This window comes from Pieris brassicae, chromosome 4 (assembly GCF_905147105.1).
Source record: "Pieris brassicae chromosome 4, ilPieBrab1.1, whole genome shotgun sequence".
NCBI lineage: Eukaryota > Metazoa > Arthropoda > Insecta > Lepidoptera > Pieridae > Pieris > Pieris brassicae.
This window is the reverse complement of record NC_059668.1, coordinates 5,197,733-5,210,443: the sequence shown is the minus strand read 5'-3', so window position 1 is coordinate 5,210,443 and position 12,711 is coordinate 5,197,733.

The following is a 12,711-nucleotide window of genomic DNA, read 5'->3' as shown; positions in this document are numbered from 1 at the left end:
AAATCTAAATGACTCTTATGTTATTGGACATTACCGGAACCGAGAATGTTAAAATACAATTTGTGTGTAAAAACTAAAGGGCTCAATAGTAGCTTCAAGTGTGATGATTATTTATGTTTTATGTACGCTTCCAATTAGTAACTAAAATATTTATATGTAACTTAACTAATGTTCGGTTACATAACTCGCTTCAAGAGAAAAATCCAGACCTGAAACAAATGGTGTGTATCAGCCGATAAATCTCCTTAATTATAGCTTTCATTTATCGAGATTTCCTCTAATTCAGGTAAATACGCGATATATTAAGCGGATAAGATTCCGCTCAGTTGGTAATCGATTTTTAACGCTAATAAAAGTTTTTGCTATGGACCAGCTTCTTGTAATCCAAAAAGATTCTTAGAGGCCTTTATAAAGCCAGGCTTTTGTATTAGACATGTAGACTAACCCTATTTTTTTTACAAAATATTACACACATTAACTAAAGTGCCAAATTGTGTTTTTTATAGAACAGCAAAGATTAAACGGACGCTAATTACGGTCTTTTTATGATGGACTCTGGAATTGGTTCGGAAACACTTCAACGGTTAGCTGGTTCCACAAAGAAAAATAAGACTTTGCAGATAACACGTATCCGGAATATAATTTCAGGCATTGTAGTCTCATACCGCAATAACGTCGGTGATGCCTTACTTTGGTCATCCAAAGTGGAGTTTGACGCAAAGAGACAGCCTGAAAGATCAGCCTTCTTTGCGGTATGTGCCTAATATATCATCTTATTTACCTTCAATTTACTCGCATAACTTAACTAACTGTAAGTTTAGTGTATATTCTCGTTATACGAGATGACTCCAGTAAGTCATGATATTGTCCTGGTACTGTAAGGATAACGTATGTATTTTGTAAATAAATAAACATACAAGCCTACAGAATCTTACACTATTGCATGAACCTAGTAGTGTTAAAAGAAAGTGCACATATACAGAAAGCCCATATAGTGCACAACCGGGGTGCCAGGCAGGAATGAGAGTGACTCTCAGGGGTGAAAGTCGCTGAAACCACTAGGCCAACATTGCTCGTATTGTGATGTACGATGTTACCAATATTGGTAAATCACGTTTCACTATAAACATTCCAAATTTAAATTACAAACATTTTACTCGTTATTTACTTCCGTCCACTCAATTACACGGGATGCGCCGAACGAAATCAGTTACGAAAAACTTTTACGACGACATAAAAGGAATCGCGTCAGAATGGAATTTTTAAAAGAAATGTCTCTTGAAATCAAACGGCTGAGAACGTTTTACGTCTGATGTTAATTTGTTTTATGTGCGCTGTTTGAATCTTAAAGATATCAGTCTTTTATTTGATACATACTTTGTACATTTCACAAGTTGCTATTATTCTTATTTCTCATTATCTTGATTGATTATTATTTAATTTCAATATTACCCGAAAATTACTTAACATTAAAGATATCAGTATTTTATTTGATACATACTTTGTACATTTCACAAGTTGCTATTATTCTTATTTCTCATTATCTTGATTGATTATTATTTAATTTCAATATTACCCGAAAATTACTTAACATTAAAGATATCAGTCTTTTATTTGATACATACTTTGTACATTTCACAAGTTGCTATTATTCTTATTTCTCATTATCTTGATTGATTATTATTTAATTTCAATATTAACCGAAAATTACTTAACATTTACACACATGAAAGTTACGTAAAGATATGATAAAAACACTTAAACCAATTGAGCTTGATAAAATTACTAGTATTATACCGGTACATGCATAAATATCTATAAATAATTCTCGTAATATAACGTCCTTCTATATGAAATTGTCGTTTTGTAGTAGTAACCACCCTGACCTCTAACATGTCCTCTTTCGTTAGGAATTCCAAATTTAAATTTTTACACCTATTTACTCATGCATTTGTTTTTCGAAACCCCTGATTCATTTCATTTTCGTGTTTTCATTTTCTTTGACACAATAATGTGAGCAATGGCTAAACCAAGCAGAACCAGCCAAATAGTCCCCAATCGAAAATTGACTGCAAAAGATTTTATTGATTCCCGTCCAAATTGATTTTTTTAAAGGCAAAAGTGCATACATTCATACTTTGATAATTAAATATACTCTATTTAAAAAATCTACTTTTTGTTCCTCCCATACAAAACCCCAATTACATATGTAAATACCTAATATTATATAGATCTTTAACTAGTTAGGAGTGGAGAGTACAATTAGCCAAATCCGCCCCAGTTTAACAGATTAGGTGTAGTTTTAATTAACTGTTACGTTACAAGGTCATAAGTAGATGACCCCAAAGACGAGTAGTTTATATCCAATTAGGTTGGTGATAGAGCAGAAATACTAATCCTAAATCTTATAAGTGTAGTGTTATTTCACGCTTGTAATTGTGTTTTTCAAGATATTATCTATCTAAAATAATATACGTGTTGTACATGTTTATTGGCTTATTATACAAATAAAAAAATAAATCAATGGCGCTACAACCTTTTTAGGTCTGGGCCTCAAATTTCTGTATCTGTTTTATCATCATTTGATAATCTAATAGGCAAGTAGGTGATCAGCTTTCTGTGCCTGACGCACGCCGTAATTTTTCGTCTAAGGCAAGCTAGTTTCCTCCCGATGTTGTTCTGTTCATTAGAGCGAATGTTAAATGCGCAGAAAGAAAGTCCATTGGTGTACAGCTGAGGATCGAAACTACGAGCTCAGGGATGAAAGTCACACGCCGAAGCCACTACGCCAACACTGCTCTAATTTTTTATTATACTATTAGTTTTATGTAATCGATGTGTGAAAAAAATTTTTCACCTAAAGAGTTCTGAACGTTAGTAAATTTAAGAGCTGCGTTGGCGGAGTCGTGCTATTAAATCCCGGCTTTGCACAAGTCGATTTTTCTTCTACGTGCGCCATTTGTGACTCGTACGATGAAGGAAACCAACTAATTAAACGGGCATGTTCAAGAACTAAAAAATATTTGCCGTACGTCAGGCACATATCCCCTCTAAATAAATATCATCCAAGCCTTAGTGTATAATAATTATTGCAAGTTGGCATACATGCCTTTTGGACAAATTTACCCTATGCCATTTTGAGTTAAAGGCCTTAAAACGGTTACAACCATATATTCCTTATTTATTCAATTCCAAGAATTGATTTTTATATACGAAACAATTTCGTATTATATATCAAATGTAACAAGAAATAAAAACGAGTGATAAAATTAAATGGTCTGGTCTCGAGGCATATATCAGCGAGTTAATTACGGCGAGGAATTATTTCGGACTTAGCAACCTCTCGGGAGAGGAAAAATAACGAAATTCCAAGCTTATGTTGTGTGCCAACAACTCGGCTGAAATTATTTCAGAGTATGATATACGCGAGAATGTCCGTAACGCTATCTGATCGCTTGTTGACTTGTCTGTAGACCGTACTTGAATGGTATTATGTAGACGTATACTAGATTTAAACAAAAAAAGTCGTACATTCAACAAACGTATAAGTGTGAACGTAGAAATGGTTTATTTATTACTTTCATATTCATACACATATACTTCAAAATGAAATCAAACGATAAAACATTTATCTGCCTACGTCCTACTAAAAGTTAATAATAAAAGTTTCCTAATAAAAGCACAGTAGTAGTGTTTTATTAAAATTACATCGTAGTGAAAATTATTCTGAGCTACACTCATCTTGGAAAGTTGGTCAAAGGTGAGCGAATTTTTTGAATTCATTACAAGTCATTCCGTCTTTGTAAGGTCAACTCGCACTGGCACCAGTCATAAAGAGCCTGAATATAACACTGACACAAATCTTCGTTCTCAGAGGTTTCGAGTAGGTGAAATGCGATTATTTTCAATGTGAAATAGCTTAACACTGGCATTATAAAAAGCATATAGCCCAATATCAATATAAAAAGACATGTGGAGTTATAATGTAGAAGCCTAAAAAGTCTATGTAGCCGTCTATGGCAGAATAAATATATTTTCGGACAAAATATGAAATTTATTCGTTTTCATCGTGGGATCAACTTTCAAACTTAAACTTAGTTAAATGAATTTAATGGTTACGATTATATGCAGAATGCATATAATTAACAATTACACTATTTCCTACAAAACAATTGTGAATACGTGTTCGTTAAGAATTCACTTATTTACAGTAGTGTATGAGTCTTGTGCCTGTTTGGGAACGTGGGTGAGCTTCGAGGAAAATTTCCGATTCATGTAAACCTGCGACGTAAAATCTGGTGTTCGGAAATTGTTCATCGAAGTTCTTATTAGGCTAATGCGTCCTAAATTAATTGGGTGGTGGCTGTTGTAGTGCGCGAAGGCCTTTCTTTACCTTCGATATCTCATTTTCCTTATTCATTGCTGAGACATCAACTTTGCAGATGAGTCAGTGTGCAGCTGCAATGTGAACCAATGCTTTCATGTTATATTTGTGCAAAACTAAAGAGGAATATTTATATTAATATTACTTCTCAATTAATATCAGTTTAAGTTACCTAGAATAAGGTTCAAAAACCTCGTAATGGGGAGTTAAATTGGTTAATCATATTCGTCATCGTCCAGATTATTGCTATGGCTTCCAAATCTATTTTGTATTGTACATTGACTTAACAGAACTTACATATTTGTTTTTGCTTGTATTTTAATACCTAATGAAGCAACAATATATTTTAAAATAAGTCTTTGTGTAAAAAAAAAATATCTTAAAAAAACGCTCGTGTCACAGGCGTTGTATATATTTTTATCAAAACATGCTATAAATAATTGTATTACATTAAAATCTTAGACGCTGAGGCTTGCATTATCAGCTTTATTATGTGTATCAAAGCAATGCCAATTTATTAAATCATTATTAAAAGCTCTCACGACACACGGGCTACGTATTGGTTCGTACATCTGACAGTCATGCCACCGGCATTACTGTAATGACACCTATACTCATGAATATATAAAACAGTTTGCTTGCATTATGAAAATATATTGTACATATGAGCAGACAAAAACTTCGTCATGTTTATATAAGACCAAAGCACGTTCTTGTAGACGTAATTTAGTTTTTACGAAACGCAAAAAAGTATTATTATTTTTAAGTAGAGTATTAACACTAAAAAATTTGTTGACATATTTTATTATATTAGTCACTTTTTGACTACCACTTACCGTTCTTACCTATGTTGAGAAAAAACAGGGGTCGTCATAGCTTTTATTTGATATGTTTTAAAATTCTACTCTATAAAGTCATATGTTATCAGTGCACTGACATATAACTGACATTTTTGTACAATTTATATCACGCCTTGCTCCCAGTAGTGTACTTTGAGCGTTGTTCAAAATAAAATTGTATTTCCACTCAAAAGGGAATAAGCTCGATTATGAAACGAACCACTAGTAAGTTTTCTAGAATTCTTAAACAAATTTTAATTACAGTAATTTATAAATATTGTGGTATTAATTAATAAATTGAATTGAATTAAGACTAGCGTACCTAATTTTTTATACACGTAAAGTCTACCAAGGGCATCGTCACCCGATTTACAAGGCAAGGGTCCAGTGGAACAAAGGATTGAAAAATAATATGTTGCATAGAGCACAGGAAAACTTTAAAGTGAACTTGAGTGAGCATCAAATAAGACACGTAAGTTGTGTGTTCGAATCTACATGGATACATGGCCATGGTGACGCTCTTGCTACTTACAATTTTTATTCATATTAATAAGATAAACATTTACAAAAGTCGTTTTAAAATTATCGTTATATTCGCAGAATTAATGTTATAAAACAAAATCTTGCCTTTACTAAAGCCTAGTTTTGTCCTTTGATATTTTTAATTTTATTTATTTTGTCTAGATTATTTGCCCTCGGTAATCTAAATAAAATTACTTTTTATCTACGTCTACTCAAATAACGTCAAAAAACAAAAGATTCTTTGGATTAATTTTATTCAATGATTTAAAAACCACTTTCTTGACAAATTTTACAAATTCACATTTCTTTGTACAAACAAAGTAACGAAATATTCGCGTTCTGATGGGCAGTTCTAAGCTGGACTTTGGCATGTGGCAAGAAAAGTAATAAAAATATATATGACGGAGTGAGATAGGCGAACGGATTAAAGACTAAGGGTTACAGAAACGAGATTGGCACCTATATTATGGTGCAGGAAGGCCAAGAATTACGCGTGATGAGAGGAAGGTAGAAAGTGAAGGGCAGGAACTGATTATTAATAATCAAAATATATGTTTTTATATGTATCTTTCTTCTTATTTTGGCTACTAGTATATCTGTCGTTCTACCGATTTATAAACTTTGTATTGTATTGTCTACTTAAATATTTTGTTCTGCTGTCATGTCATGTTTTGTTTTGCTTTATATCTTACTTTTTTTTATCAGTGAAACTTTTTGTGGATATATCCAATGTATTAATTTTATGTTTATAATTCTTTTCTGACTTCTACTTTTAGAGATGTATCTGTTTGTTTCCCAAATGAATAAATAAAATAAAAATAAAATATCAGTCTAAAGATAGAAAGACAGAGACAGGACAGTACAGGACCGAATGTTGACAAAGCACAGCTTCAACAGTTACTAGAAAACTCGACCTGAATTTATACATATGACCTACGGATAAACGAAGATAATGACGTCAACATCGTCATGAATTAGATTGTTGGCATCAGCCGTTTAATTTTATGATTAGATCGGTCTATCGAACATTAGGCCGCAACTATCAGTACCTGTATTTATAGCAACCCGAACAAGATTCTATGATATGATCCGATGATAAACAAGATTCTTGACATTTCGTATACTCGTTCCGCGACAATACATGTTTTCACGTACGAGTCAAAGAACTATTTTATATAAGATTTAAAGGTTGTGATAAATAACTTTAAAAAACAATAATGACTATGGAATCACTATTATTATCGACCATCGTTAATTTATCGATCTATCAACATTAACAAATAAAATAAACCACTAGTATTAACGGTTTCGATCTATAGACTGTCAACTAGACTTTAATATGTAGATCTGGTTTATTGGCAAATAGAATAAACCAAGTATTATATATACTTGGGTTATAAAGTAATTAGACTTTGACGGAGTTTGAGGTTTACATTGAGTCCTGACACAAGCGCCATTGCTCATATGAAAATACCTCGAATATTTATTAAGTATGTTTTTCGTGAGTATGTGTTCGACACGAACAAATTACAACGACTTATTTTATTAACCAATTATAAATATTTTAAATTACATAAACATCAAAATAAAGAGCTTTTACTCGCATTTCTTAAGGTGCTTCAATAATAAGTAGGATTTTTGCACAATACACAAGAACCGATAAAATCTCCATACAAATAGCGCAATTTGGCAAAACCCTTGACAAAACTACGCTTATTACGTGAGAAAAAAACAAAATCTTGCGTCCCAATAAACATATGCTCAATATTTGGCATGTTTCTAATAATATACATGATTGTATTGACGACGTTTGTTTACTGTAGTTTACCCCAATTTGCGTAATTTGCCCTTTGCCCCAAATATCGTAATATTTACGACTTCGACTGATTGAACGAATGTTATACCATAGAGAGAAGTTGGTACATTTATAACTTTCCTTTTTCTCATCACAAATAAATAATTTCTTCTTCTATTTACTTAAACCTTTTTTAAATAATTAACTCAATTCTTGTTTTATTTACATTAATGAATGATTTTATTTTTTAATTCTATTATAAAATATTAATTCATTTTATAATATAATACGGCATAAGTCTATAAGGCTATTTTTGGGTTAATACTTTTACTAATATTATAAAGCTGAAAACAATAAAAAATAACTTTAATTTTTCTAATTATTTTAGTGTCGAGTATATTCCTATTTCGAGGAATAACAACCTCCCTACGACCAAATTACCGCAGGTAAAGCGGCGGGGTACAAATGAGGGTACTATAAGAAATTTGTATGTATTTAATAATTATTTACACTCACATTACATTTTTCAATTAAATTGTAAATTAGAGACGGAGCAATATTCCCCAATTACAGTTCGGGATCGATTCGAATAATTAGCCATTACCACTCAATCGACCATCGGGGTTATTGAAACGAGGCCTGACGTAATCGGCTTACTGACAGTTATCTACAATTACTGGCAGGTATTTAGGGTTAAGTCTACCGCACAGTATCAAATCTCATCTATGTGAATCGTATACGTAGTATTTTACGTGGTAATTTATATAATATATATGAAAGAAACAAATGAAAAAATTGTCATCTGCCTAGGTAACACTGATAATGTTTTAAAAATGAAAAACGGCTTAATATAGAAAGTTGCCAATACTTTTATTGTTTTTCGAAGTAATCTCCGTTCCTCTCTACACATCGTCGCATTCGATGAAACCACTGAGAAAAGCAGTGGGCCCATTCTTCCTTAGGGATCTCTTCTTTGGCATTTTCGTACGCTTTCACCGCATCTTTAGGGCTCGTAAAGCGAATACCTCGAATTTTATCGTTCTTGGGGATAAATAAAAGTCGCAGGGCGCCAGGTCAGGACTGTATGGCGGATGACTCTCTCGATGATTGTCGAGGTGTCGAGATACCTGCCATAGTCAAATATTCAATAGACCGTTTTTCGGAGTGCGCTGAAGCATTGTCGTGGTGAAGGAGGTTCCTGCTTCGAGGGTAAGTACCCTCACCCTCAGGGTGAAAAAATTCACACAGACAACAGGCAAACAGCGATTTACATACCAGTCTGCAATAACTGTCCTTCCATCTCCTAGCACAACTATCGCGAAATGACCTTCATTGCCCACCCAAGAATGAGGCAATCATCTTTTTTCCTTGACTTCTTCCTTTCTCTACCTTAGTTGGCCGATCCTTGAAAGCAAACACCCACTGAGCTCATTGTGTTTTGGTTTCGAGTTCGTAGCAATATATGCAGCTTTCATGACCCGTGATGAACTTATCTAACATTTGGCGACACCAGTCCATGCGAAGGTGTTTTTGATCGTCGGTACAAAGCTTCCTGACGCCTAAATGTTCGTATAATATTTTATGAACTTGACTCATTCCAATGCCTAGGCATGCCCGTATCTGCTGATAGGTCACTCTCTTATCTTCCCCTATCATGCGTCGAACAGCACTAATTTTATCTTCAGTAGTCGCTGTTAAAGGACGTCCCTCACGCGGATCATCATTGAGATTGCTACGTCCACGCTTAAACTCGTTAAATCTATTGTAAATAAGAAGCTTCATAAGGGCTTCATTAAGAAATGTCTATTGCAGCCTATCATAGCTTTGTTGCAGAATAAGCCCACAACGAGAGTCATAATAAATCATTGACCGAAATACTTTTTCGCATTAGGTTCAATTTCACGAGTAACAAGAGTTTTAGATTTGCCGTCAATTGACAAAAACAAATGACAAATGAATGCAATATACTATATTAGGTTACCAAAGAGTTCTAAAATTGAAATTCAAAAATGTTTTCATTAGCAATGGCCAGTTCTAATCATTTTCAGTCTTACCCACGTATTTTGAATAATAAATTAAAAAGTTATGCACAATCTAACATTTAAAAATAAATATTTGTTTTGAATTGAGAAAATCATAACTATAATGTGATTCACAATTGTTTGTATTGTGAATATTGTTTGTATGTAGTAACTAGTACACTCAAAAATTCTCCTGGGCCGAAATATTGTTTTACGCGTAGAATGCTACAAAAATTCCTAGGTAATATAGGCTGTAAGAGCCAAGGCTCACTCAGGTTTTTTAGTTTTCAAAGCGTCGCGATTACTTACATAAAACGTCGAAGTTCGCTCCAAGAGTATTGCGAGTCGCAGGCATTTCGGCATTTTATAAGCATATCATCCCATTTTATTTCATATTTAGCATTAAACAATTATTTTGTTGTACGCGAGTGATAATAAATAGTGTACATTATTTATATATTTAGATCCAAAATATTTTATAAATAAAAATAGCCGTACCAGTTTAATTACAATTTGACAATAAATCTCCAGGTATCACGGTCCCTTTATGAAACAGCCACAGTCGTTGTATTAGGATCAAAAGCTGCTCCACCACTAGGCTCAAATAATTAAATATATATATTTATAAAATTAACAGTGAGACAACTTTGCCATAATATATAAATTCAGAGCCCAGACAGTTTGGGCAACAGATGGCACGCTTACATTTGTTTTTTATAGTTACAGTTATCGTATCTGGCGATGGGGAATCAAAATAGTTATTAACTTTTATAATGTAGTAAAAAAATAGGAAAGGGATATTAACTAGAAATAGGTAAATAAGTAAGTAACTGTATCTCAATTTAAAACAATATAATTGAAAAACTATATTAATACAAACACAATGGACTGCATAAATAATATATTCTATCTATTATAATAATTTCGATTAAAAGGACTTTAGACCTTCCGCTGCTTATTTCTCTTAGCGTTTAATAATAATTATATTAGAGTATATGAATAAATAAATGAATCTGAAAAAATTATACCTAATGCGATATACAAAGTTCAGTATGCACAATTTCATATCTCTGTGGAGCAATAAGTAAGCGTCGAATAACTTTACTTCCAAAGTTCATATGACACTGGCTCTAAGATTTCCACATCGACATAGTTGATCCTAAATACTTAGAAACTATGCACGGTTGAGATTAAGCTCAAGTAATTGTTTTATGAAGTTATATTATGTATACGCTGCTTTCTGAATCGTAAAAATTTATGTTTTTGTTTGAATATATTTGCTAGACTGCTAGATTCTTTTTTGTTTCTTCTTCGTCGTCCATTCAATTCAAGTTCAAATTCTTTATAAAAGTAGTGGATACGTTAAGTAATTACCGCGTATATTAATAAAATACAAAGGACAAAACAAAGAAGAGGTTAGAAAACATAGAGAAAATGAACCGTCACAAGTGAACGATTGTGAGGAGGCAACGATTAAAAACTAGTGCCGCAGTACATATATATTGGTATTGTCAAATGATTTATTTCAATAAGGTTAATTTAAAATGCACATTTGGTTATCGAAATTACATGTTCATAATATTTAAAAAAATGACTCGTTTAATAACTACTAAAACGAATTTAACACCATAACAATTGTAGCCATATTTGCTACGTCTTAAATGTTGAAGAAAATGAAATGGTATGCTCTCTAAATAGTTAAATGTTTAATACTAAATTTTAAGTAAAAAAATAAGGTAAAAAGAAAAGGTATCTCATAATGAGATGAATGGGCGAGATACTCAATACTTACTCTTTTACAATAATAGATTGATATCATAATTGTAAGTGAAGGCCATATACCTAGAACAAAAACAACTACTATACTAAAATAAAATGGCAATATATATATATATATATATATATATATATATATCCTGCTCCACAGGACAGTTAAAATAGACAAAATCAACTGGTTGCTAATATATATATATATATTAGCAACCAGTTGATTTTGTCTATTTTAACTGTCCTGTGGAGCAGGATCGGCATATTTCTAAGCATTTTTATCTTTAATATAATTCATGCCTACATAGTGTATTTTTAATAACAGTAAAGTCATATACCAAAATATTAAAAGCTTTGAAACTGTATCGCTGCGGAGGAGATGCAAGTTACAAAGTTAGTGATATGACAGTATTATTCAATATTCCCAGAGAGCTTGCCACTACACTGTTTTGTTGAAAGCCAATATTCAAAGTGCCAAAGCGTAGTAAGTTTATTTTCATAATTTACTTGTTTTCTGATAAACTGAACGGTTTTAGTATTGCTTCCGTAACACTGGATTGGAAATTCTTTGTTTAGACTTAAATAATGTCTTAATTCTTGACTATCTATTTTTACTTCAAAAGTAGTATTAAACGATTAAACTATTTAGAAAGAGCGACATACCATTTGATTTTATTAACATACGTGTTAAATGTTTCATATATGGCTATAATTGTTATGGTGTTAAATTCGTTTCAGCTATTATTAAACTAAAATAATCTGATGGATATATATATATATATATTATAAGAAACATATACAGAGAAGTCTGTATCGACGGCCTTAACTATGTAGTAATAAAACAAAAGAGTGCGAGAAAACATCTTTTTTTTTAATTAGAATTATTATAAAAAGTTTGATAGTACGATATAAAATTTGATTTCGCAAATGCAGATGCACTATATCAAATAAAAGTTTTACATAAAAAATGCCAGAATAATCTAGATAAAAGTTAAAACCTAAATTGGTTTTGGTTGCATTCTATTTATATGCAGATGTGATGCAGTCTCTGCAATGCTAGATACGATTTCAATCTGCAATCAATCTTAACCTCCTGGGAATTTAATGCTCCTCATACAATTGATCTAACCAACAATTAAAAACAATAAAAGTGAATTATTACATATTTTGACATTTGGAATACATTTATACCAGACCATCAACTTGGCCTCAGATTTTCGCTTATCTGTTTTGTGATCTGAGACTGAATGAGCATAGAGACATAACGCACGCGGTCAATTTTCTCACGATGTTTTTCTTAACCTTTCGAGTAAGTGACCATGTCCAGAAAAGTGCATTAGGGCACAGCCGGACTTGGAACCTAAAACCTCAGGTAGGTGGCAC